Source organism: Melanotaenia boesemani, chromosome 4 (genome assembly GCF_017639745.1).
Source record: "Melanotaenia boesemani isolate fMelBoe1 chromosome 4, fMelBoe1.pri, whole genome shotgun sequence".
NCBI classification, from domain to species: Eukaryota; Metazoa; Chordata; class Actinopteri; order Atheriniformes; family Melanotaeniidae; genus Melanotaenia; species Melanotaenia boesemani.
Window position 1 is genome coordinate 15,141,936 of NC_055685.1, and position 26,561 is coordinate 15,168,496.

The following is a 26,561-nucleotide window of genomic DNA, read 5'->3' on the forward strand; positions in this document are numbered from 1 at the left end:
GTTCAAATGTTAACTGACTGGCTGACGCAATAGCCTGCACGTTTTCTACGCTCTCTTCTCAACACTTTGTATTGCTACAGCATGTGCATGATTGCAGATAGTTGTACAATGGTCTTGTCAATGGCCTGGCCCTCTGGAGTCCCTCTCCTTCACATCATCCAGAGTCTTAAGCAGCTAAATTTCACTGCAACTAATTTCAAACCGGTGCTTGAAAGTCCAACCTTTTCCCATTGTGTATAGCATATGTGGATTTGCTTATTGTCATTGGAGATTCTTGGCAGTCTCCTCAAAAGATATCATTCATTGTGAGATTTTTGGTGCCCTCTACCCATCTATTGTGATAAATAAGCAGTGTGCATCTTCATTCCTTACTGATCTGAAGGGAAATGTGGGCTTTCAGTAACTGATTATTTAAAATGTTACTCTTTTTTCAGCAACTGCCAAAGGTTACGTCCCTCACTTTGGAGAAAATCCTGAAAAATGTAAATATACATGACAGGTTGGGCGCTGTGGCTTAGTTGGTCAAAGTGCCTGTCTAGTAAACAGGAGATCCTGGGTTCAAATCCCAGCAGTGCCTTGCATGCTCTAAAAGTTGGATGTTATCCTTTGTATTTTGTAGATTATCCTCTTTCTTACACATCACATTTGTTTGTGGCATTGGTATGGATCAAACAACAGTACAAAAGTATACACTAAAATGCAACTTTGTGGTTAAACCCTGCCATACACACAAGTACTATGTACCTTTAGCAAGGTTGACGCTGGAAACCTCTTATTTTTCAAGAAGCTCTCTCCAGAATTCACCATAGTTGAGGGTTCAAATGTTAACTGACTGGCTGACGCAATAGCCCGCAAATTTTCTACGCTCCCTTCTCAACACTTTGTATTGGTACAGCATGCACATGATTGCAGATAGTTGTACATGAATATCTCCTGGCCCTCTGGAGTCCCTCTCCTTCACATCATCCAGAGTCTTAAGCAGCTAAATTTCACTGCAACCCATTCCAGACCGGTGCTTGAAAGTCCAACTTTTGCCCATTGCGTATGGCATATGTGGATGTGCTACATGTCATTGCAGATTCTTGGCAGTCTTCTGATAATACCATTCATTGCAAGATTTTTGGTGCCCTCTACCCATCTGTTGTGATAATTAAGCAGTGATGCATCTTCATTCCTTATTGATCTGAAGGGAAATTGGGCTGTCAGTAACTGATTATTTAAAATGTTACTCTTCATTGAGCATCTACCAAAGGTTATGTTCCTCACTTTCGAGAAATTCCTGAAAAATGTATATATGCATGATAGGTTGGGCGCTGTGGCTTAGTTGGTCAAAGTGCCTGTCTCGTAAACAGGAGATCCTGGGTTCAAATCCCAGCAGTGCCTTGTAAGTGTGAAAAGTTGGATATCAGTTGTTATATTTCCTGGATTATGCTCTTTCTTACACATCACAGTTGTTTGTGGCCTTGGTATGGCTCAAACATTGCTAACAAACAACAGTACGAAAGTATACAGTAAAATGCAAGTTTGTGATTAAACCCTGCCATACATTCAAGTACTACGCACCTTTACCAAGGTTGAAGCTGGAAGCCTTTTTTTTTTTAACAAGCTTTATCCAGAACTCATCATAGTTGACGGTTCAAATGTTAACTGACTGGCTGACGCAAAAGCCTGCACGTTTTCTACTCTCTCTTCTCAACACTTTGTATTGCTACAGCATGTGCATGATTGCAGATAGTTGTACAATGGTCTTGTCAATGGCCTGGCCCTCTGGAGTCCCTCTCCTTCACATCATCCAGAGTCTTAAGCAGCTAAATTTCACTGCAACTAATTTCAAACCGGTGCTTGAAAGTCCAACCTTTTCCCATTGTGTATGGCATATGTGGATTTGCTTATTGTCACTGGAGATTCTTGGCAGTCTCCTCAAAAGATATCATTCATTGTGAGATTTTTGGTGCCCTCTACCCATCTATTGTGATAAATAAGCAGTGTGCATCTTCATTCCTTACTGATCTGAAGGGAAATGTGGGCTTTCAGTAACTGATTATTTAAAATGTTACTCTTTTTTCAGCAACTGCCAAAGGTTACGTCCCTCACGTTGGAGAAAATCGTGAAAAATGTATATACACATGACAGGTTGGGCGCTGTGGCTTAGTTGGTCAAAGTGCCTGTCTAGTAAACAGGAGATCCTGGGTTCAAATCCCAGCAGTGCCTTGCATGCTCTAAAAGTTGGATGTTATCCTTTGTATTTTGTAGATTATCCTCTTTCTTACACATCACATTTGTTTGTGGCATTGGTATGGATCAAACAACAGTACAAAAGTATACGCTAAAATGCAACTTTGTGCTTAAACCCTGCCATACATTCAAGTACTATGTACCTTTAGCAAGGTTGACGCTGGAAACCTCTTTTTTTTCAACAAGCTCTCTCCAGAATTCACTATAGTTGAGGGTTCAAATGTTAACTGACTGGCAGACGCAATAGCCCGCAAATTTTCTACGCTCCCTTCTCAACACTTTGTATTGCTACAGCATGCACATGATTGCAGATAGTTGTACATGAATATCTCCTGGCCCTCTGGAGTCCCTCTCCTTCACATCATCCAGAGTCTTAAGCAGCTAAATTTCACTGCAACCCATTCCAGACCGGTGCTTGAAAGTCCAACTTTTGCCCATTGCGTATGGCATATGTGGATGTGCTACATGTCATTGGAGATTCTTGGCAGTCTTCTGATAATACCATTCATTGCAAGATTTTTGGTGCCCTCTACCCATCTGTTGTGATAATTAAGCAGTGATGCAACTTCATTCCTTATTGATCTGAAGGGAAATTGGGCTGTCAGTAACTGATTATTTAAAATGTTACTCTTCATTGAGCATCTACCAAAGGTTATGTTCCTCACTTTGGAGAAAATCCTGAAAAATGTATATGTGCATGCTAGGTTAGGCGCTGTGGCTTAGTTGGTCAAAGTGCCTGTCTTGTAAACAGGAGATCCTGGGTTCAAATCCTAGCAGTGCCTTGTAAGTGTGAAAAGTTGGATATCAGTTGTTGTATTTCCTGGATTATGCTCTTTCTTACACATCACAGTTGTTTGTGGCCTTGGTATGGGTCAAACATTGCTAACAAACAACAGTACGAAAGTATACAGTAAAATGCAAGTTTGTGATTAAACCCTGCCATACATTCAAGTACTACGCACCTTTACCAAGGTTAAAGCTGGACGCCTTTATTTTATTTTTTTTTTAACAAGCTTTATCCAGAACTCATCATAGTTGAGGGTTCAAATGTTAACTGACTGGCTGACGCAATAGCCTGCACGTTTTCTACGCTCTCTTCTCAACACTTTGTATTGCTACAGCATGTGCATGATTGCAGATAGTTGTACAATGGTCTTGTCAATGGCCTGGCCCTCTGGAGTCCCTCTCCTTCACATCATCCAGAGTCTTAAGCAGCTAAATTTCACTGCAACTAATTTCAAACCGGTGCTTGAAAGTCCAACCTTTTCCCATTGTGTATGGCATATGTGGATTTGCTTATTGTCATTGGAGATTCTTGGCAGTCTCCTCAAAAGATATCATTCATTGTGAGATTTTTGGTGCCCTCTACCCATCTATTGTGATAAATAAGCAGTGTGCATCTTCATTCCTTACTGATCTGAAGGGAAATGTGGGCTTTCAGTAACTGATTATTTAAAATGTTACTCTTTTTTCAGCAACTGCCAAAGGTTACGTCCCTCACTTTGGAGAAAATCCTGAAAAATGTATATACACATGACAGGTTGGGCGCTGTGGCTTAGTTGGTCGAAGTGCCTGTCTAGTAAACAGGAGATCCTGGGTTCAAATCCCAGCAGTGCCTTGCATGCTCTAAAAGTTGGATGTTATCTTTTGTATTTTGTAGATTATCCTCTTTCTTACACAACACATTTGTTTGTGGCATTGGTATGGATCAAACAACAGTACAAAAGTATACACTAAAATGCAACTTTGTGCTTAAACCCTGCCATACATTCAAGTACTATGTACCTTTAGCAAGGCTGATGCTGGAAACCTCTTTTATTGCAACAAGCTCTCTCCAGAATTCACTATAGTTGAGGGTTCAAATGTTAACTGACTGGCAGACGCAATAGCCCGCAAATTTTCTACGCTCCCTTCTCAACACTTTGTATTGCTACAGCATGCACATGATTGCAGATAGTTGTACATGAATATCTCCTGGCCCTCTGGAGTCCCTCTCCTTCACATCATCCAGAGTCTTAAGCAGCTAAATTTCACTGCAACCCATTCCAGACCGGTGCTTGAAAGTCCAACTTTTGCCCATTGCGTATGACATATGTGGATGTGTGTATGGTATATGTGGATGTGCTACGTGTCATTGGAGATTCTTGGCAGTCTTCTGCTAATACCATTCATTGCAAGATTTTTGGTGCCCTTTACCCATCTGTTGTGATAATTAAGCAGTGTGCATCTTCATTCCTTATTGATCTGAAGGGAAATTGGGCTGTCAGTAACTGATTATTTAAAATGTTACCCTTCATTGAGCATCTACCAAAGGTTATGTTCCTCACTTTGGAGAAAATCCTGAAAAATGTGTATATACATGATAGGTTGGGCGCTGTGGCTTAGTTGGTCAAAGTGCCTGTCTTGTAAACAGGAGATCCTGGGTTCAAATCCTAGCAGTGCCTTGTAAGTGTGAAAAGTTGGATATCAGTTGTTGTATTTCCTGGATTATGCTCTTTCTTACACATCACAGTTGTTTGTGGCCTTGGTATGGGTCAAACATTGCTAACAAACAACAGTACGAAAGTATACAGTAAAATGCAAGTTTGTGATTAAACCCTGCCATACATTCAAGTACTACGCACCTTTACCAAGGTTAAAGCTGGACGCCTTTATTTATTTATTTTTTTTTCAAGCTTTATCCAGAACTCATCATAGTTGAGGGTTCAAATGTTAACTGACTGGCTGACGCAATAGCCTGCACGTTTTCTACGCTCTCTTCTCAACACTTTGTATTGCTACAGCATGTGCATGATTGCAGATAGTTGTACAATGGTCTTGTCAATGGCCTGGCCCTCTGGAGTCCCTCTCCTTCACATCATCCAGAGTCTTAAGCAGCTAAATTTCACTGCAACTAATTTCAAACCGGTGCTTGAAAGTCCAACCTTTTCCCATTGTGTATAGCATATGTGGATTTGCTTATTGTCATTGGAGATTCTTGGCAGTCTCCTCAAAAGATATCATTCATTGTGAGATTTTTGGTGCCCTCTACCCATCTATTGTGATAAATAAGCAGTGTGCATCTTCATTCCTTACTGATCTGAAGGGAAATGTGGGCTTTCAGTAACTGATTATTTAAAATGTTACTCTTTTTTCAGCAACTGCCAAAGGTTACGTCCCTCACTTTGGAGAAAATCCTGAAAAATGTAAATATACATGACAGGTTGGGCGCTGTGGCTTAGTTGGTCAAAGTGCCTGTCTAGTAAACAGGAGATCCTGGGTTCAAATCCCAGCAGTGCCTTGCATGCTCTAAAAGTTGGATGTTATCCTTTGTATTTTGTAGATTATCCTCTTTCTTACACATCACATTTGTTTGTGGCATTGGTATGGATCAAACAACAGTACAAAAGTATACACTAAAATGCAACTTTGTGGTTAAACCCTGCCATACACACAAGTACTATGTACCTTTAGCAAGGTTGACGCTGGAAACCTCTTATTTTTCAAGAAGCTCTCTCCAGAATTCACCATAGTTGAGGGTTCAAATGTTAACTGACTGGCTGACGCAATAGCCCGCAAATTTTCTACGCTCCCTTCTCAACACTTTGTATTGGTACAGCATGCACATGATTGCAGATAGTTGTACATGAATATCTCCTGGCCCTCTGGAGTCCCTCTCCTTCACATCATCCAGAGTCTTAAGCAGCTAAATTTCACTGCAACCCATTCTAGACCGGTGTTTGAAAGTCCAACTTTTGCCCATTGCGTATGGCATATGTGGATGTGCTACATGTCATTGCAGATTTTTGGCAGTCTTCTGATAATACCATTCATTGCAAGATTTTTGGTGCCCTCTACCCATCTGTTGTGATAATTAAGCAGTGATGCATCTTCATTCCTTATTGATCTGAAGGGAAATTGGGCTGTCAGTAACTGATCATTTAAAATGTTACTCTTCATTGAGCATCTACATAAGGTTATGTACCTCACTTTGGAGAAAATCCTGAAAAATGTATAGGTGCTTGACAGGTTAGGCGCTGTGGCTTAGTTGGTCAAAGTGCCTGTCTTGTAAACAGGAGATCCTGGGTTCAAATCCCAGCAGTGCCTTGCATGCTCTAAAAGTTGGATGTTATCCTTTGTATTTTGTAGATTATCCTCTTTCTTACACATCACAGTTGTTTTTGGCCTTGGTATGGGTCAAACATTGCTAACAAACAACAGTACGAAAGTATACAGTAAAATGCAAGTTTGTGATTAAACCCTGCCATACATTCAAGTACAACGCACCTTTACCAAGGTTAAAGCTGAACGCCTTTATTTTTTTTTTTTTTTAACAAGCTTTATCCAGAACTCATCATAGTTGAGGGTTCAAATGTTAACTGACTGGCTGACGCAATAGCCCGCGCGTTTTCTGCGCTCTCTTCTCAACACTTTGTATTGCTACAGCATGTGCATGATTGCAGATAGTTGTACAATGGTCTTGTCAATGGCCTGGCCCTCTGGAGTCCCTCTCCTTCACATCATCCAGAGACTTAAGCAGCTAAATTTCACTGCAACTAATTTCAAACCGGTGCTTGAAAGTCCAACCTTTTCCCATTGTGTATGGCATATGTGGATTTGCTTATTGTCATTGGAGATTCTTGGCAGTCTCCTCAAAAGATACCATTCATTGTGAGATTTTTGGTGCCCTCTACCCATCTATTGTGATAAATAAGCAGTGTGCATCTTCATTCCTTACTGATCTGAAGGGAAATGTGGGCTTTCAGTAACTGATTATTTAAAATGTTACTCTTTTTTCAGCAACTGCCAAAGGTTACGTCCCTCACTTTGGAGAAAATCCTGAAAAATGTAAATACACATGACAGGTTGGGCGCTGTGGCTTAGTTGGTCAAAGTGCCTGTCTAGTAAACAGGAGATCCTGGGTTCAAATCCCAGCAGTGCCTTGCATGCTCTGAAAGTTGGATGTTATCCTTTGTATTTTGTAGATTATCCTCTTTCTTACACATCACATTTGTTTGTGGCATTGGTATGGATCAAACAACAGTACAAAAGTATACACTAAAATGCAACTTTGTGCTTAAACCCTGCCATACATTCAAGTACTATGTACCTTTAGCAAGGCTGATGCTGGAAACCTCTTTTTTTGCAACAAGCTCTCTCCAGAATTCACTATAGTTGAGGGTTCAAATGTTAACTGACTGGCAGACGCAATAGCCCGCAAATTTTCTACGCTCCCTTCTCAACACTTTGTATTGGTACAGCATGCACATGATTGCAGATAGTTGTACATGAATATCTCCTGGCCCTCTGGAGTCCCTCTCCTTCACATCATCCAGAGTCTTAAGCAGCTAAATTTCACTGCAACCCATTCTAGACCGGTGCTTGAAAGTCCAACTTTTGCCCATTGCGTATGGCATATGTGGATGTGCTACATGTCATTGGAGATTCTTGGCAGTCTTCTGATAATACCATTCATTGCAAGATTTTTGGTGCCCTCTACCCATCTGTTGTGATAATTAAGCAGTGATGCAACTTCATTCCTTATTGATCTGAAGGGAAATTGGGCTGTCAGTAACTGATTATTTAAAATGTTACTCTTCATTGAGCATCTACCAAAGGTTATGTTCCTCACTTTGGAGAAAATCCTGAAAAATGTATATGTGCATGCTAGGTTAGGCGCTGTGGCTTAGTTGGTCAAAGTGCCTGTCTTGTAAACAGGAGATCCTGGGTTCAAATCCTAGCAGTGCCTTGTAAGTGTGAAAAGTTGGATATCAGTTGTTGTATTTCCTGGATTATGCTCTTTCTTACACATCACAGTTGTTTGTGGCCTTGGTATGGGTCAAACATTGCTAACAAACAACAGTACGAAAGTATACAGTAAAATGCAAGTTTGTGATTAAAACCTGCCATACCTTCAAGTACTACGCACCTTTACCAAGGTTAAAGCTGAACGCCTTTATTTTATTTTTTTTTTAACAAGCTTTATCCACAACTCATCATAGTTGAGGGTTCAAATGTTAACTGACTGGCTGATGCAATAGCCCGCACGTTTTCTACGCTCTCTTCTCAACACTTTGTATTGCTACAGCATGCACATGATTGCAGATAGTTGTACATGAATATCTCCTGGCCCTCTGGAGTCCCTCTCCTTCACATCATCCAGAGTCTTAAGCAGCTAAATTTCACTGCAACCCATTCCTGACCGGTGCTTGAAAGTCCAACTTTTGCCCATTGCGTATGGCATATGTGGATGTGCTACATGTCATTGCAGATTCTTGGCAGTCTTCTGATAATACCATTCATTGCAAGATTTTTGGTGCCCTCTACCCATCTGTTGTGATAATTAAGCAGTGATGCATCTTCATTCCTTATTGATCTGAAGGGAAATTGGGCTGTCAGTAACTGATTATTTAAAATGTTACTCTTCATTGAGCATCTACCAAAGGTTATGTTCCTAACTTTGGAGAAATTCCTGAAAAATGTATATATGCATGATAGGTTGGGCGCTGTGGCTTAGTTGGTCAAAGTGCCTGTCTCGTAAACAGGAGATCCTGGGTTCAAATCCCAGCGGTGCCTTGTAAGGGTGAAAAGTTGGATATCAGTTGTTATATTTCCTGGATTATGCTCTTTCTTACACATCACAGTTGTTTGTGGCCTTGGTATGGGTCAAACATTGCTAACAAACAACAGTACGAAAGTATACAGTAAAATGCAAGTTTGTGATTAAACCCTGCCATACATTCAAGTACAACGCACCTTTACCAAGGTTAAAGCTGAACGCCTTTATTTTATTTTTTTTTTTAACAAGCTTTATCCAGAACTCATCATAGTTGAGGGTTCAAATGTTAACTGACTGGCTGACGCAATAGCCTGCACATTTTCTACGCTCTCTTCTCAACACTTTGTATTGCTACAGCATGTGCATGATTGCAGATAGTTGTACAATGGTCTTGTCAATGGCCTGGCCCTCTGGAGTCCCTCTCCTTCACATCATCCAGAGTCTTAAGCAGCTAAATTTCACTGCAACTAATTTCAAACCGGTGTTTGAAAGTCCAACCTTTTCCCATTGTGTATGGCATATGTGGATTTGCTTATTGTCATTGGAGATTCTTGGCAGTCTCCTCAAAAGATACCATTCATTGTGAGATTTTTGGTGCCCTCTACCCATCGATTGTGATAAATAAGCAGTGTGCATCTTCATTCCTTGCTGAACGAAGGGAAATGTGGGCTTTCAGTAACTGATTATTTAAAATGTTACTCTTTTTTCAGCAACTGCCAAAGGTTACGTCCCTCACTTTGGAGAAAATCCTGAAAAATGTATATACACATGACAGGTTGGGCGCTGTGGCTTAGTTGGTCAAAGTGCCTGTCTAGTAAACAGGAGATCCTGGGTTCAAATCCCAGCAGTGTCTTGCATGCTCTCAAAGTTGGATGTTATCCTTTGTATTTTGTAGATTATCCTCTTTCTTACACATCACATTTGTTTGTGGCATTGGTATGGATCAAACAACAGTACAAAAGTATACACTAAAATGCAACTTTGTGCTTATACCCTGCCATACATTCAAGTACTATGTACCTTTAGCAAGGTTGACGCTGGAAACCTCTTTTTTTTCAACAAGCTCTGTCCATAATTCACTATAGTTGAGGGTTCAAATGTTAACTGACTGGCAGACGCAATAGCCCGCAAATTTTCTACGCTCCCTTCTCAACACTTTGTATTGCTACAGCATGCACATGATTGCAGATAGTTGTACATGAATATCTCCTGGCCCTCTGGAGTCCCTCTCCTTCACATCATCCAGAGTCTTAAGCAGCTAAATTTCACTGCAACCCATTCCAGACCGGTGCTTGAAAGTCCAACTTTTGCCCATTGCGTATGGCATATGTGGATGTGCTACATGTCATTGGAGATTCTTGGCAGTCTTCTGATAATACCATTCATTGCAAGATTTTTGGTGCCCTCTACCCATCTGTTGTGATAATTAAGCAGTGATGCAACTTTATTCCTTATTGATCTGAAGGGAAATTGGGCTGTCAGTAACTGATTATTTAAAATGTTACTCTTCATTGAGCATCTACCAAAGGTTATGTTCCTCACTTTGGAGAAAATCCTGAAAAATGTATATGTGCATGCTAGGTTAGGCGCTGTGGCTTAGTTGGTCAAAGTGCCTGTCTTGTAAACAGGAGATCCTAGGTTCAAATCCCAGTAGTGCCTTGTAAGTGTGAAAAGTTGGATATCAGTTGTTGTATTTCCTGGATTATGCTCTTTCTTACACATCACAGTTGTTTGTGGCCTTGGTATGGGTCAAACATTGCTAACAAACAACAGTACGAAAGTATACAGTAAAATGCAAGTTTGTGATTAAACCCTGCCATACATTCAAGTACTACGCACCTTTACCAAGGTTAAAGCTGGACGCCTTTATTTTATTTTTTTTTTAACAAGCTTTATCCAGAACTCATCATAGTTGAGGGTTCAAATGTTAACTGACTGGCTGACGCAATATCCCGCACGTTTTCTACGCTCTCTTCTCAACACTTTGTATTGCTACAGCATGCGCATGATTGCAGATAGTTGTACAATGGTCTTGTCAATGGCCTGGCCCTCTGGAGTCCCTCTCCTTCACATCATCCAGAGTCTTAAGCAGCTAAATTTCACTGCAACTCATTTCAGACCGGTGCTTGAAAGTCCAACCTTTTCCCATTGTGTATGGCATATGTGGATTTGCTTATTGTCATTGGAGATTCTTGGCAGTCTTCTCAAAAGATACCATTCATTGTGAGATTTTTGGTGCCCTCTACCCATCTATTGTGATAAATAAGCAGTGTGCATCTTCATTCCTTACTTATCTGAAGGGAAATGTGGGCTTTCAGTAACTGATTATTTAAAATGTTACTCTTTTTTCAGCAACTGCCAAAGGTTACGTCCCTCACGTTGGAGAAAATCCTGAAAAATGTATATACACATGACAGGTTGGGCGCTGTGGCTTAGTTGGTCAAAGTGCCTGTCTAGTAAACAGGAGATCATGGGTTCAAATCCCAGCAGTGCCTTGCATGCTCTAAAAGTTGGATGTTATCCTTTGTATTTTGTAGATTATCCTCTTTCTTACACATCACATTTGTTTGTGGCATTGGTATGGATCAACCAACAGTACAAAAGTATACACTAAAATCCAACTTTGTGCTTAAACCCTGCCATACATTCAAGTACTATGTACCTCTAGCAAGGTTGAAGCTGGAAACCTTTTTTTTTTTAACAAGCTCTTTCCAGAATTCACCATAGATGAGGGTTCAAATGTTAACTGACTGGCTGACGCAATAGCTCGCAAATTTTCTACGCTCCCTTCTCAACACTTTGTATTGGTACAGCATGCACATGATTGCAGATAGTTGTACATGAATATCTCCTGGCCCTCTGGAGTCCCTCTCCTTCACATCATCCAGAGTCTTAAGCAGCTAAATTTCACTGCAACCCATTCCAGACCAGTGCTTGAAAGTCCGACTTTTGCCCATTGCGTAAGGCATATGTAGATGTGCTACATGTCATTGCAGATTCTTGGCAGTCTTCTGATAATACCATTCATTGCAAGATTTTTGGTGCCCTCTACCCATCTGTTGTGATAATTAAGCAGTGATGCATCTTCATTCCTTATTGATCTGAAGGGAAATTGGGCTGTCAGTAACTGATTATTTAAAATGTTACTCTTCATTGAGCATCTACCAAAGGTTATGTTCCTCACTTTGGAGAAAATCCTGAAAAATGTATATATGCATGATAGGTTAGGAGCTGTGGCTTAGTTGATCAACGTGCCTGTCTTGTAAACAGGAGAACCTGGGTTCAAATCCCAGCAGTGCCTTGTAAGTGTGAAAAGTTGGATATCAGTTGTTGTATTTCCTGCATTATGCTCTTTCTTACACATCACAGTTGTTTGTGGCCTTGGTATGGGTCAAACATTGCTAACAAACAACAGTACGAAAGTATACAGTAAAATGCAAGTTTGTGATTAAACCCTGCCATACATTCAAGTACTACGCACCTTTACCAAGGTTGAAGCTGGAAGCCTTTTTTTTTTTTTAACAAGCTTTATCCAGAACTCATCATAGTTGAGGATTCAAATGTTAACTGACTGGCTGACGCAATAGCCCGCACGTTTTCTACGCTCTCTTCTCAACACTTTGTATTGCTACAGCATGCACATGATTGCAGATAGTTGTACAATGGTCTTGTCAATGGCCTGGCCCTCTGGAGTCCCTCTCCTTCACATCATCCAGAGTCTTAAGCAGCTAAATTTCATTGCAACTCATTTCAGACCGGTGCTTGAAAGTCCAACCTTTTCCCATTGTGTATGGCATATGTGGATTTGTTTATTGTCATTGGAGATTCTTGGCAGTCTTCTCAAAAGATACCATTCATTTTGAGATTTTTGGTGCCCTCTACCCATCTGTTGTGATAAATAAGTAGTGTGCATCTTCATTCCTTATTGATCTGAAGGGAAATGTGGGCTGTCAGTAACTGATTATTTAAAATGTTACTCTTTTTTCAGCAACTGCCAAAGGTTACGTCCCTCACGTTGGAGAAAATCCTGAAAAATGTATATACACATGACAGGTTGGGCGCTGTGGCTTAGTTGGTCAAAGCGCCTGTCTCGTAAACAGGAGATCCTGGGTTCAAATCCCAGCAGTGCCTTGCATGCTCTAAAAGTTGGATGTTATCCATTGTATTTTGTAGATTATCCTCTTTCTTACACATCACATTTGTTTGTGGCATTGGTATGGATCAAACAACAGTACAAAAGTATACACTAAAATGCAACTTTGTGCTTAAACCCTGCCATACATTCAAGTACTATGTACCTTTAGCAAGGCTGAAACTGGAAACCTTTATTTTCTTCAACAAGCTCTCTCCAGAATTCACCATAGTTGAGGGTTCAAATGTTAACTGACTGGCAGACGCAATAGCCCGCAAATTTTCTACGCTCCCTTCTCAACACTTTGTATTGCTACAGCATGCACATGATTGCAGATAGTTGTACATGAATATCTCCTGGCCCTCTGGAGTCCCTCTCCTTCACATCATCCAGAGTCTTAAGCAGCTAAATTTCACTGCAACCCATTCCAGACCGGTGCTTGAAAGTCCAACTTTTGCCCATTGCGTATGACATATGTGGATGTGTGTATGGTATATGTGGATGTGCTACGTGTCATTGGAGATTCTTGGCAGTCTTCTGCTAATACCATTCATTGCAAGATTTTTGGTGCCCTTTACCCATCTGTTGTGATAATTAAGCAGTGTGCATCTTCATTCCTTATTGATCTGAAGGGAAATTGGGCTGTCAGTAACTGATTATTTAAAATGTTACCCTTCATTGAGCATCTACCAAAGGTTATGTTCCTCACTTTGGAGAAAATCCTGAAAAATGTGTATATACATGATAGGTTGGGCGCTGTGGCTTAGTTGGTCAAAGTGCCTGTCTTGTAAACAGGAGATCCTGAGTTCAAATCCCAGCAGTGCCTTGTAAGTTTGAAAGTTGGATATTAGGTGTTATATTTCCTGGATTATGCTCTTTCTTACACATCACAGTTGTTTGTGGCCTTGGTATGGGTCAAACATTGCTGACAAACAACAGTACGAAAGTACACATTAAAATTCAACTTTGTGCTTAAACCCTGCCATACATTCAAGTACTATGTACCTTTACCAAGGTTGACGCTGAACGCCTTTTTTTTTTAACAAGCTCTTTCCAGAATTCACCATAGTTGAGGGTTCAAATGTTAACTGACTGGCAGACGCAATAGCCCGCAAGTTTTCTACGCTCCCTTCTCAACACTTTGTATTGCTACAGCATGCACATGATTGCAGATAGTTGTACATGAATATCTCCTGGCCCTCTGGAGTCCCTCTCCTTCACATCATCCAGAGTCTTAAGCAGCTAAATTTCACTGCAACCCATTACAGACCGGTGCTTGAAAGTCCAACTTTTGCCCATTGTGTATGGCATATGTGGATGTGCTACATGTCATTGCAGATTCTTGGCAGTCTTCTGATAATACCATTCATTGCAAGATTTTTGGTGCCCTCTACCCATCTGTTGTGATAATTAAGCAGTGCGCATCTTCATTCCTTATTGATCTGAAGGGAAATTGGGCTGTCAGTAACTGATTATTTAAAATGTTACTCTTCATTGAGCATCTACCAAAGGTTATGTCCCTCACTTCGGAGAAAATCCTCAAAAATGTATATGTGCATGATAGGTTGGGTGCTGTGGCTTAGTTGGTCAAAGTGCCTGTCTAGTAAACAAGAGATCATGGGCTTTAATCCCACCAGTGCCTCGCATGTGCAAAAAGTTGGATACTATCCGTTGTAACATCCACTTAAAATCTGTCTAACGAAATTACTTGACTGGACTACAGTAATGTGCTTTTCTGCGTTACTCGAGCCGTGTTTGCCAATGTGTAAAGTTCTCATCTGTTTTAAGTTGTACACGCATGCTGGTGCCTGTGTCGGTGCTTGCCTGGGGACGTTGCCATAGAGATCGATTTGCTTGACGTAGCTGATTGTGCGCCAAATAAATAGAAAGAAAAATTAAGCTGGAGAGTCAGGGCCGCACCACCTATGTCTAGCGAAATGGCCATCAGCTGGCCACAAATTCCGTTCCAATTACTTAATACCCCACACTGGTACAAACCATAGCTGGACTGCTCCTCCGGTTGGGCCGTCAGTGCTCTTGCTGGTGCATCTCCACCTGCTGGTGTATTAGTGAGCTACAGCTGCTGTTTTGTCTCCCAACACAGTATACTGTCAAAAATAAAAGCAATGCCAAAGCAGGGAATCAAATCTTACCGAAGTGGTGCATCCTGCTGACAAACGGCAAAATGTAGCAAGGTGCCAAGGCACCAAAAGATTTCTATATTAAAAGAAAAGTGACAACGCCAACTGGGGGAGTTAAACCCCCAGTAAACCTAAAAACTAAAAAAGTAGGTCCAAATAAAATGCACCATGGCAGATGGATTCCCATAAAAAGTTTATTTTATTTTACAATTTTCTTTTTAAAAGAACACAGTTGAAGAAAAATAAACGTTGACAATTCCCCAAGTAACCCTATATGCCAGGGTTTAGATCATGCAGCGGCTTTGAGCCCTGTAAACAAAAAAGGGGTTAAACATGCAGCACAACACACTTTAAATAATTAAATCAAAATTAGAAGCAAAGAAACCAAAAAGAGCCAAACAATATTAAGATCTGGGCTGCATCCTCAGTAACAATCAATCCGTAATTTACCCCTTGCTCCAGGGTGTCAAGAGTAAATTATCAGGCACAGAAGTTTATTTCTACACTCGCTGATGAACTGGAGGAGCGGGCGTGAATCCAAGCAGAGACAAAACAGTAGCCTCAACCCCAAGCACAGGCACGCTACTTCCTGTATCTAAAAAAAGAAAACACACTAATCATATTATGAAGATTAATATCCCGCTCTGTCTGCAGAGTGAATGTCGTCTTACCAAAACATCCCTTCCCATGGGGAGGGAGAGAGAAGAAACCAGGAATACTGTGACAGGTCTTGATGAGCTGCCTTGGCACTAAACTTAACCACCAAGTAGAACACCACGTGGTGGAACTGCATGGTATGTGGCTTTCAACACAGCTTGGGCAGTCAGTGGACCGCAACACTACAGAGAAACAGCCAGGTGTAAATACTGCCTGCCACAGCCCCAGCAATGAAGAGAAAGATTATAGGGGGAGGTGCTGGAGTGTGAGACAGGGATGTTTATATGTTGTGCGTGTCTATGCTTTGGATGATGTTTGTGTGGGTATGTTTGTGTGTGTGTGTATGTATGCGCTAGGATGAGTGGGAGTGTGCAAGATCATAGGTGAGTAGGTAGGGTGGGGAGGGATGACATGACGCTGTGGGATGGGCCTGGGTGGGCCTGGGGGTGGTGGGCCATGGATCTGGGCTCTCCCGCTATTCTCCTTCTGCTCCTCTCCTTCCTCCCTGGGTGTCTGGCGGGTGGGTGTCTTCTGGGGTCGGTGGCGGCTTGTTGGCTGCAGTTGCTGCATGGCCTGGTTGTGGGGGGGCGGCTGCCTCTGGCCTGTCTTGCCCTGGGGGGCCTCCTGGGGATCGGGGGTGCCTAGTGCTGCTAGCAGCTCACCATCCAGAGGGAGGTTCTCTTCCCTTCGGACTTACATCCCCGGATACCGCTTCTTCTCCACTCTCTCTGTCTCTCTTACATACAAACACATAGACACAAGTGACTTCCTTAGCTGCACTCTGTGGCAACTCGCCTCTTAGTTTAAACCACACTTAGACAAACACCAACACAACACACAAACAACCTCTTGGGGGGCGTGTCATGTGGTGCATGGAGGGCGGGTCTACTAATATGACGTTGCTCCCAGCACAATATGGTCAGTGCCCCCCAGTTTTACTTGCAAAAAACACACTCACCACAAACAGTCATGAGTGGGGAGGAGGAGGAGGACAATGAGGACACCTCTTCCCCTTCTTCCCCAGGGCTATACCGGGGGTGGGCAGAGGGAGGTGGTGGCCCTAGGGGCTGGAAACCGGGGCGGCTGCGCTGATGAGGGGCTGCTGTTCTTGGGGGATGCCCGGTCGGCCACATCTGGGTGGGAGGTGATAGGGGGTGGCTGGGGATGGCGGTGGGGGCCCGATCTGGGGCTTGCCGTTCTCTGGTCTGCCTGGGATGTCTCCCACAGGGCATGGCGGGAAGGAGGGGGGGCCGGGGAGTGAGATTGGGAGGGTTGTATGCTGTGTGAGTGTTTATTCTGTGTGGGTGGGCGTGAGGAGGTGTGTGTGTGTGTTAGGATGAGCGGGAGTGGACAAGGATATAGGTGCGTGCACGTGTTTCTGTGTGTGTGCACTTGTGGGGGGGCCTGGGCGGGCCTGGGGGTGGTGTGCCGTGGGTCTGGGCTCTGCCGCTGTCCTCATCCCCATCCTCTCATTCCCCGTTAGGCATGTGGGGGATGGGTGCCTTCTGGAGTCAGTGGCGGCAGTCCCTTTATGGCCCGGTCGTGGGGGGGCGGCCTCTCTTGGCCTGTCTTGCCCTGGGGGACCTCCCAGGGAGCAGGGGTGCCTAATGCCACTAGAGGCTCAACATCCAGAGGGAAGCGAACTTCCCTCTGGACTTACATCCCCAGACCCCTCTTATTTCCCGCTCTCTCTGTCTCACACACACACACACGTAGGGATTTGGGAGGCGTGCACGCCATGCGGGGTGGAGCAGAGGGGGCCATTCAGTGGTCTCCTCGGATGCACCCCGTGGCGACTCGCCTCTCAGTTTTAATTGCACTTAGACATCAAAACACAAGAAACACAACACACAAATAACACCTGGGGGGTGTGTCGGGCAGGGCCACTTAGGTGGCCTGGCTCTCGGCACATTGCGCTCACTGCCCCTCAATTTTAATTGCAAACAACACACACTACATAAACAGTCCGGAGCGGGGAGGGAGAGGGTAATAGGGACCTCTCACACCCGGGGGCGAGCGGGGGGAGGCGGTTGTCCCAGGTGCCGGGACCCTGGGTGCCTGCGCTAGTGAGCTTCTGGCTCTGTGGGTGCTGGGTCGGTTGGGGGGGGTGCTTGGGGTTCACTGTCATCTGGTCCCCCTGGGGTGTCTCCCAAGGGCATGGTGGGTGGGTTATATGTGATGTGACTGTGTGATAGTGAGTGCTTGTGGGTATGGCACAGGGGAAGGTGTGAGTGTGGGGTTATATGGGGTGCAGATTGGAGTAGGTGGAGGGTGGGGGGAGGGGGTCGATGGCGCCCTGGTTCCCGGGATGTGCGGCTGGAACATCAGGGTGTGTGTTGTCCGGGGTAAGGGGTGGGGGTGGTGGGGGGCTGGTCCTCCTAGGCATGGTGCAGGCCTTCTACCTTTGGGGGGTGGGGCAGCCGCCTCTGGGCTCCTGGGCCCTTCGCTTGGGCTGCCCTGGGTGGCCGGTCCCTGGCGGGGCTGTCGGGTGCTGATCTTGGCCCATTGGGACCTGTGCCCTAAGACCGTAGGGGGCTCTTGCTGGGGCTCTCCTCTGCCGCCCTTCGGGTGGGGCTGGAGTCGTCTTCATGGTGGGGTAGCTTGGGTTCGTGCTCGGGGGCTGCTGCTGAGGGCCCAGGTCTCTGGACTGCCCTGGCCACGCCTTTGACCTCCATAGAGGCGTGGTCGCACGATCTCACTCACCACTCTTCATCACTGATCACTCCTTATTCCTCATGCTATGCATGCTGACACAGTCACTGAGTTGTCCAGTGGGTTTATATACTAAGAGATAATTCTTTTTTTAATTTTCCCTGTGAGTTAGTATCTGGTTGCTTTTATGCTACTTTCATGATATGTCTTTTTGATTTAGTTATTATTTAAAAACTCTTAATGACTAGCAGCTCTGTTGTTTTTTTGTTTTTTTGTTTTTTGCCTTTGTTTTTTGTAAAAGTTGTAGGAAATTTTCTGGTGTGTTCATGTACAGGTGTAACAGTTTGTTGTCTGGTGATGGTGTGGATTGAAGCGTTATTTCCTTCTGTCTGTGATGTTTTTGTCTCCTTTCTTCTTTCCCTTTTGCATCTTTTTGCTATTTTCCATCTTTTTCTGTCCCTTCTGCTCAGGTCCAGGAAGATTACATCGATTCCGTGATTCAAAGTAAATAAATGGATCAGATTATCAAGAGGAGCCTTACCCATAGGCCTCCCCTTGGCAGAGCAAATTTGTTCAGCACGATACAGCAACCAGATTATTATTTTGCTTGCTATGATGCTGGACAGGACAGGTTAAAAAAAAGAAAATCTTGCCATGATTACTACTAATCCATCCAACCTGTGGTATCTGTTGGACATTCTCAGGCTCTGTAGACATCTTTAGGCCATTTTAACATACATGCGTGTATGTTATTGGAATATTTTGTGATAACTAAACAATTATATTTTAAATTTAAAATGCAAATTAGTTAAAAACAATAATAACTGCTACACATGCATTGCTAATGTGATCACACATCCTCATGTAGACATCTCTGAGAGCTAAAACAAAAAGGAAGAGAACATGTCTGGGTAAAAGAGGAGGTCTGGTCACCCTGTAACCCAGTGATCCCCAACGCTGGTCATTAAGGCACACTATCCTTCAGGTATTCTGTGTTTATGTGTGTGCTGCAACACACCTGGTTCAAATTAAATGGATGTCTGACAAGCTCTGAACAAGTCTGCTATTGAGCCATTAATTTGATTCAGGTGTGTTGAAGCAGGAAACCTGCAGGGCAGTGGGCCTTGAGGACTGCAGTTGGGGATTCCTGTTATAACCCAATATCAGATATGTTTACGTCATGTTTGCATAGCGCTTCACTTCCACACACAAATAATAATAATAATAATAATAATAATACAGATGCATCAGTAAATGTCAAACTAACCTTTCACCAACGTTCTGTTGAGGTCTTCATGCTCAAACTTCATCAGGACCAGCTTAGGGTCTAACTCCAGGTCCTTAAGGTTCTGTTCCTGACTGTTTTTGTTCCTCCAATATGTTACAATCAGCTGTTTCACCATGGTGGTGCTAAGCTGTGTCAATCACCTCAGCAATGGCCCACCTCCAGGAAGATGGAGTGGAGGGTTGGGCGGAGCCAGCAGCTGCCTGCCCCCCTCTCTCCAGCTTTACCCATTTAAACAGAGCTTAGTGAGAGGAGCTGCTTCAGTAGAGTGAGAAAGAAGCTGTTGCACTCAAACTAAATGCTGATTTGACCAAAGCAGGGTGCCAAGATTTCATTGAGATATCAGAGAATTGTTTAAGATTGGAAGTAAAGAGCATAATATGTCACCTTTAAACTGGATCATGCTATCTCTGATGTATGTCTGTATGTATTCGCTGTATGCCAATTTTCCACGTGTCTGCTGATATAATTTCTCCAATTTCTTTCTCCCATGCTACTTTGACTTTGTCCCATATATGAGGACAGCTGTTGAGAATTAATGTATACATTTTGACATTGGTCCTGTATTAAATGGATTTACTGTATGTTAATGTGGTGGGAAAGGCGTCCACCCAAGGACGCCCCCAAGTGGTGGCCAGGGGTGGCCAGTGCCACCCTGAACAAAAAGCTGGCCACCCCACTGGCCACCCCAGAAAATATTGTATTTTTATTTTTATTTTTTATTTTTTTTTTACTATTAACACGGCACAGCACACTTTGTTTACATTTGAAAGTCAAACTATTTCAAAAGCTAATAAAAAAGTAAATAAAAAGTATCTTAATCAGGTACGCAGAGGGCACCTCACATGTAGGGTCCTACTGAAAGGGCCTTAGAGCAACGACACCGAAGCGGGAAGATCAAAGAGCGATGTTGCCACTGGTAATAGAATGGACACAATTAGCTCTACAACAGGCTCATCAGTAAGTATATGATAAAACCACAAGTACTTCAGTTTAATGGTTTTCTGCCAGCTGTTGGTGGGGTTTAAATAATTACAGGGATGATGGCTAGTGCTAACATCTGGATGTAGATGACCTGGAATGAATGGCAATATAGTTACCGTTACATGCGCTAATGCTACGACGCTAACGTTAGCCAGTGTTCAGCAAATCAAGCCATTCATAAATTAACGTTTGCATAGGTTAGGTAGTTGATAACATTATTAACCTTATCTTCGTTAGATGGAGAACATTTCTAACAACCTTGTGAACTTGTCTTTAATGATAGTTAACGTTAGCTGTCTGAATGGCTCTGACCAGGCAGCTAACATTATAAAGAATTTGCTATAATAGAGTCATGATTTAATTAGTCACTGTGTGCTAACATTATGTCATTTTGCAGACAATGAAGAGAAAGTCTTCCAAAGATATTGCCTCCTTCTTCTCTAAGAGACAGTTAGTTACAGGAGATCAGCACAGGGCAAATGCTAGTCAGCCAGAGAAAGAACCAGAGACAGAGAATGACATTGTGTTTACACCTGAAGGCAACTTAAGCCAACCACAAATGTTTCCCTGACTTACTACGGACGTCAGGTATACTTGATTTATTTCTCAGAACAATATCACAGAGTTGATCGAATCCTAGACCTTTTCTTGGAGTATAAGATTACGGTCCTTGTGCTTCTTCGATAACTGTTATTTGTTTATTACTCCAGCTTCCCCTTTGGGGATGAACAGTAATAGTTAAAAATGATATCCTGATGTTGTAATCTGGGGGCTGTAGTAACACTCAGAGACTAAATCTTCTTATAGAAACAGAAGGCTCTGTTTATTTGCATATGATGATCAATATCTTTTACAGTAGAGGGCTCAGAACAGCTGGATCCCGACCAGCCCAGGCCTCCAGATAGTGGACCTGCTCATTGCCCAGCAGGTGAGGATGATGTTTTCCTGGTGGTAGAATTGATGTTTAGCAGATCAGTTCTGAAAGAAGGTCTTGTCATTATATTTTTATAATAATGACTGTTTTTCTTTGTAATTCTAGACATGTCCCAGTCACGAGCAGATGGACCAAAACAGCCATATCTAAAGGTTTACCCTTGGACCGTGTACAACGACAGGAGACAGGGCTTCAACAACAAGTGGTTCTTCATTCATAAGTGGTTGGAGTATAATAATTTCCATGTTTACTGCTTGTTGGTCACACAGATCCCTGAGTGAGTGAGTGAGTGAGTGAGTGAGTGAGTGAGTGAGTGAGTGAGTGAGTGAGTGAGTGAGTGAGTGATTTTTTGCCCTCTCTTTGCCATTTTGCCCCTGTAATTTTGTCTTTGGTCACAAATATTGATAAAATAAACACATGAGATTGTAAATAAATCCAAATTGATAATAAATGTGCAATCTAATGGAGAGAAGAGTCAGTGTGCTGTTGTGCATTAAGGTTGTTTGAGTAGGTCAACGCTGTAGTCGCCATATATATTGAGAGGAACAAGTCTGTTCAGATATGCCCAAAATGTCCCTCCCAATATGCCATTATGGGATAATATAACATTATTATATTACCCTATATGGCATGCCTCCAGACCCCCTAGCTGAATTTGGTCCCCCACCCACACAACCAAGGCTGTAATAAATGAAAACAGCCTTCCCTATATAATGGCAGATAATTTCATTTAGTCTTTTTTTAAGAACACTTCTGATCAGGAGTTCTTATGTGCCATAAGCTCAAACTGACCCACTTCATGTTTTTGTTCAGCAGACTGCATGGACTTGTGTAGTTACGCATCATAGATTTAATAACCTTTGGCCACACTGCTATTTTCTCTGGCCACCATATGGCCACCCCTAAAAAAAATCTCTGTGGGCATCCCTGCGTCCACCCTTTACTCTCTCTCCAATTTTCATCCATCAGATGTGACCCATCATGTGGTAATTGTAGGGCGGAGCAGGTAGCTTAATGGCTTACTTGGTCTCTGCTTCTCAGCATGTGGCTTTATCCTTTCTGTGGCATGTTGGCAGTTGGCGTGGCGGGTTTTGCCAGGTGACTCTGACCGCCGATTCACCGTAAGTGTCATAAATGTTGACTGTGTTCAGAAAAGGTTTCCTGTTTCTTGGATATGACAGATCCTTAATTTTGTCTACAGTTTGGCAGTTTGCTGGCCGTGGTTGGGGCAGCCTGTATTGGTTCTGCCTTTGTCAGGTGGACTGTCTCTCTCACTATCTCTCATCTGCTGCAGTAACTTGGCATCAGGCCAAAAGCGCCATTTTGACTGAGCCCTGGGGCACACCAGCAGAGACAGAGTAAGAGTTTGATACATGGGATTTCAGTCGACTGAATTGTGTGCGGTCAGAAAGGTAAGAAGTGAACCAGGCGAGGGGATGTGAGAGATGCCAATGGATGATAGTCTGTCAAGGAGAATGCTGTGAGAGATGGTGTCTAATGCTGCTGTGAGGTCAAGAAGGATGAGAATGGATAGTAAACCTGAATCTGAAGCTATGAGAAGGTTGTTGGAGATTTTGAGGAGTGCTGTTTCAGTACTGTGAAGGGGATGGAAACCAGATTGAAACTGCTCCTAAATATTGTTAGTGATAAGATGGTTATGAAGTTGAGAAGCAACAGACTTTAAGGATTTTGGAAATGAAGAAATTAGAAATTGGACGAAGGTTATTGAAATTAGTGGGGTCCAAGCCAGGTTTTTTTTTTTCAAGATAGGGGTGACTGTAGCGGTTTTGAATGCAAGAGGGATGGTTCCAGAGATTAGGCATGAGTGAATGATGTTGGTGATGAGGGGAGCAAGTGAGGAGAGACAGGTTTTAACAAGAGCTGTAGGGATTGGATTTGAGGAAAAATTCAGAGATGTCTTGGACGGAGGGGAGAATAAAACTAGAGAATGTGGTTATGGGTGATGAGTAGGTGGGGGTGAAGTCCACTCCAGAGACTGCAGCTCCCCACGAGGCCAGGCGTTGGTGAATGTCAGAGATTTTGGAGACAAAGAAAGACATGAGTGAGTTACAGAAGTCAGTGGATTGCATGTGGTGGGAAGAGAGTCAGGCGGCTGTAACCCAGCCGTTTTTAGGCTTTGTTCTCTCCTTGGTGCGTCTTCTCATTGTTCAGCTTTATGCACTAAGTGTGAATTACCGCGAGACTACGTACGGGAATTGCCGCGAGACTTCGCGTGTCTCTCGCGGTAGGTTCAATAAACATGCCGCCGCCCACTGTTTGAGAGAGCGTGTGTGGGGCTGGACAATGTTTCGGTGCTGCTGCAGGTAAAGACATAATCTGCTCTAAAAGTCGTCCTTTTCCAAAATATTCACCTTACTTACTGGTATGTTCTCAGTTCATAGATACCTCTACCTATCTACCGTGAGAAACCGTGTCTGTGTATTGTATAGATCCAAATGGGAACTGGTGAGTGTCATTGTTTGTGGCTAATGTTGAAGCTAATGCTAATATTGTTTGGTATGGTGTTGGGAGCGTTAGCTTAGCGCGGGCGCTAGCTGCGTTTCTGTTTCCCATAGACTTTCATTCTATGATTGGTTAAATACCAGTTACTGTTGACATGTTTGTGCATTGTGTTCTGGTGCAACATTGAATCATGTTAATATAATGAACGTTAATTTAAGAGTACTCTATTGATGATTTAGTGTTTGTGAATTTATATTGTGATAATTTCAAACAGTTTTATGGTTAATCATGTACATGTAGATTATGAATATGTTAATGTCAATTAAGTGATATGAATATTTATGCTAAAAGTATTTACACTTGCTAATACCCATTGACAGTATTAATTTGTGGTCCTGGTCATACAGGCCAGGTTCCCCTTTACCCTAGTCTTTCTTCTATTACCTGGATGGCGAGCTACCACTAGGCCTCAAGCCTGAAGCATCTAGAGACTACAGACCAAGATTTATCTAATCAACTTGAGTGCGGTAGGAGGCGCTACAGCCTGCTCTCCTCCACACACATTAGCTGCATTATTCGGACTTGGATAAATTCCGTAATTCCTTTATTCTGAAACCCTCTGAAACTACTGTTTACATCTTTGTGTTACGCGGAACAATGAATTGGTTTATATGAGTGCACTGTGTAAATATTGTACATACTTTTCAACTCTAATATATTTCACTTTTTGCACCACATCTTGACTACGTGTGTTCTTGAATGCAATTCCTATCCTCCCTGAGCTGAGTTTAGATCTCTGATCACTAGTCCAAACCTTGTGTTATCACCATCATTACCAGCATCTGCAACACATATGCTACATAAATCTGGCGAGCTAGCCAGGAGGATTGGTCAATTGTATTTAACTCACACTGTGACTTATTTTATTATTTTTCATTATAATGGAGTTGTTTTTGGAGCGTGACATAAAAATACCAAATGCTATTTTGGTTGAGGGCATATCAGTAACAGAAAAAAATGATGAGGTTTTTGAGTTTTTAAAACGGTATGGTAAGATAAATAAATTTGAAATTATTTCCGAAGCTGATTCTGAATTTGACGCATCACTTGTGGTTGAATTTTGTTCCGGTGCCGCTGTTGAAGCATTGCGTCCCGAGTTACCATATACTTTAGTATCTGAAGATCGTACTTCATCTTATTGTATTTCGGACTTACCTACTGTGTGCACCGCGCATGTGGCGAAAACCAAAACTACATCATACTTGTCTGATCTGTCGGACCTAGCCAAGTTGACTGGCATGGATTACGGGGAGGTACTTAAAGCTATGATGACTCAGATTGGTCTCTCCATTGCTGCACTTCACTCAGCTCCACAGATGGAGGAGCAAGCCACGGATACCGAAGTCGCCAGAGTGCCAGGTTCACCTACTGCGGTGCCCAGCCCCAGAAGTGAGCCAAGCCAACCACCAGATCCCACTTCACAACCACCGCCACGACGGCCTATGTCCACCCTGGATCTCCACCCACCTGAGGTCCAGCGCTACGTCGTGGAACACATTGTGAAAAGTGAGGACACTACTAATCACCATCAGCGACTCCGTGTATTCTCAGGACGTGTGCCCAGTCCAAGCCATGAAGCAGACTTCGAAACCTGGAGATCAGGGGTGGAATTATTATTAAAGGATCCATCCGTGTCTGACCTTCAGCGTTCGAGACAGATAGTGGACAGTCTTCTACCTCCAGCTGCTGACATCATCAAGCATCTAAAGCCTGATACGCTGCCCACTGTATATCTTGAGACACTTGACTCTGCATACGCTACAGTGCAAGATGGAGATGAACTTTTTGCAAAATTTATGGACACTTTCCAGAACGCCGGTGAGAAGTCATCAGTCTACCTCCAACGGCTCCAAGTTGCACTTAATGCTGCTGTGAAAAGGGGAGGAGCTGCAGAAACTGACATCAGCCGCCATCTTTTGAACCAGTTTTGCCGTGGGTGCTGGGACGATAATCTGATTACAGAACTTCAGTTGAAACAGAAAAAACTACAGCCACCGCCTTTCACTGAACTGTTGCTTCTTCTGCGTACAGAGGAGGACCGGGAAGCTGCCAAAGCCTTCCGCATGAAGCAACATCTGGGGTCCACAAAACAAAAAGTTACCACCCACGCGCAGGTTGCACATATTAACAGCGAGGAGAAGGGAGCTGTAGCCGCCTTGACCCGCCTCACACAGCAACTGGCCCAACAGCTAGCTGATGTTCAGCGACAGTTGGAGTTGCTGACCACTCACCAGCCACGCTCAACCTCTTTTCCACTCAAGACTAAGACCTACAACAAGCGTCCTGGTAAACCTGAAACCTCTGTGATTCCATCGTCACGTAGATCTACACCTCAGTCTAAACCAGGTTACTGTTTTAGATGTGGTGAAGATGGACATATAAGACCACAGTGCGAGAATGACCCGAATTCAGCACTTGTTGCCAAAAAGAAGAAACAGTTTGCCCAAAAGCAGCAGGATCTTTCTCGCCAGAACCCGTTA

At 43.1% G+C, this 26,561-nt stretch overlaps 16 non-coding genes across 16 annotated transcripts; all 16 read left to right on the forward strand.

The window, feature by feature from the left end:
* The first annotated feature begins 503 nt into the window (after nt 1–503).
* Nucleotides 504–577, forward strand: trnat-agu. The gene has a single exon. It is a non-coding gene; the product is annotated as a tRNA-Thr (tRNA).
* Nucleotides 578–1,309: 732 nt separating this feature from the next.
* Nucleotides 1,310–1,383, forward strand: trnat-cgu. The gene has a single exon. It is a non-coding gene; the product is annotated as a tRNA-Thr (tRNA).
* Nucleotides 1,384–2,137: 754 nt separating this feature from the next.
* On the forward strand, nt 2,138–2,211 carry trnat-agu. The gene has a single exon. It is a non-coding gene; the product is annotated as a tRNA-Thr (tRNA).
* A 732-nt stretch (nt 2,212–2,943) lies between these two features.
* On the forward strand, nt 2,944–3,017 carry trnat-ugu. Its single transcript has one exon. It is a non-coding gene; the product is annotated as a tRNA-Thr (tRNA).
* A 762-nt stretch (nt 3,018–3,779) lies between these two features.
* Nucleotides 3,780–3,853, forward strand: trnat-agu. The gene has a single exon. It is a non-coding gene; the product is annotated as a tRNA-Thr (tRNA).
* Nucleotides 3,854–4,605: 752 nt separating this feature from the next.
* On the forward strand, nt 4,606–4,679 carry trnat-ugu. The gene has a single exon. It is a non-coding gene; the product is annotated as a tRNA-Thr (tRNA).
* A 762-nt stretch (nt 4,680–5,441) lies between these two features.
* trnat-agu lies at nt 5,442–5,515 on the forward strand. Its single transcript has one exon. It is a non-coding gene; the product is annotated as a tRNA-Thr (tRNA).
* Nucleotides 5,516–6,247: 732 nt separating this feature from the next.
* On the forward strand, nt 6,248–6,321 carry trnat-ugu. Its single transcript has one exon. It is a non-coding gene; the product is annotated as a tRNA-Thr (tRNA).
* A 762-nt stretch (nt 6,322–7,083) lies between these two features.
* trnat-agu lies at nt 7,084–7,157 on the forward strand. Its single transcript has one exon. It is a non-coding gene; the product is annotated as a tRNA-Thr (tRNA).
* Nucleotides 7,158–7,889: 732 nt separating this feature from the next.
* On the forward strand, nt 7,890–7,963 carry trnat-ugu. Its single transcript has one exon. It is a non-coding gene; the product is annotated as a tRNA-Thr (tRNA).
* Nucleotides 7,964–8,716: 753 nt separating this feature from the next.
* Nucleotides 8,717–8,790, forward strand: trnat-cgu. The gene has a single exon. It is a non-coding gene; the product is annotated as a tRNA-Thr (tRNA).
* A 762-nt stretch (nt 8,791–9,552) lies between these two features.
* Nucleotides 9,553–9,626, forward strand: trnat-agu. Its single transcript has one exon. It is a non-coding gene; the product is annotated as a tRNA-Thr (tRNA).
* A 732-nt stretch (nt 9,627–10,358) lies between these two features.
* On the forward strand, nt 10,359–10,432 carry trnat-ugu. Its single transcript has one exon. It is a non-coding gene; the product is annotated as a tRNA-Thr (tRNA).
* A 762-nt stretch (nt 10,433–11,194) lies between these two features.
* trnat-agu lies at nt 11,195–11,268 on the forward strand. The gene has a single exon. It is a non-coding gene; the product is annotated as a tRNA-Thr (tRNA).
* Nucleotides 11,269–12,830: 1,562 nt separating this feature from the next.
* Nucleotides 12,831–12,904, forward strand: trnat-cgu. The gene has a single exon. It is a non-coding gene; the product is annotated as a tRNA-Thr (tRNA).
* Nucleotides 12,905–13,657: 753 nt separating this feature from the next.
* Nucleotides 13,658–13,731, forward strand: trnat-ugu. The gene has a single exon. It is a non-coding gene; the product is annotated as a tRNA-Thr (tRNA).
* Nucleotides 13,732–26,561: the final 12,830 nt, after the last annotated feature.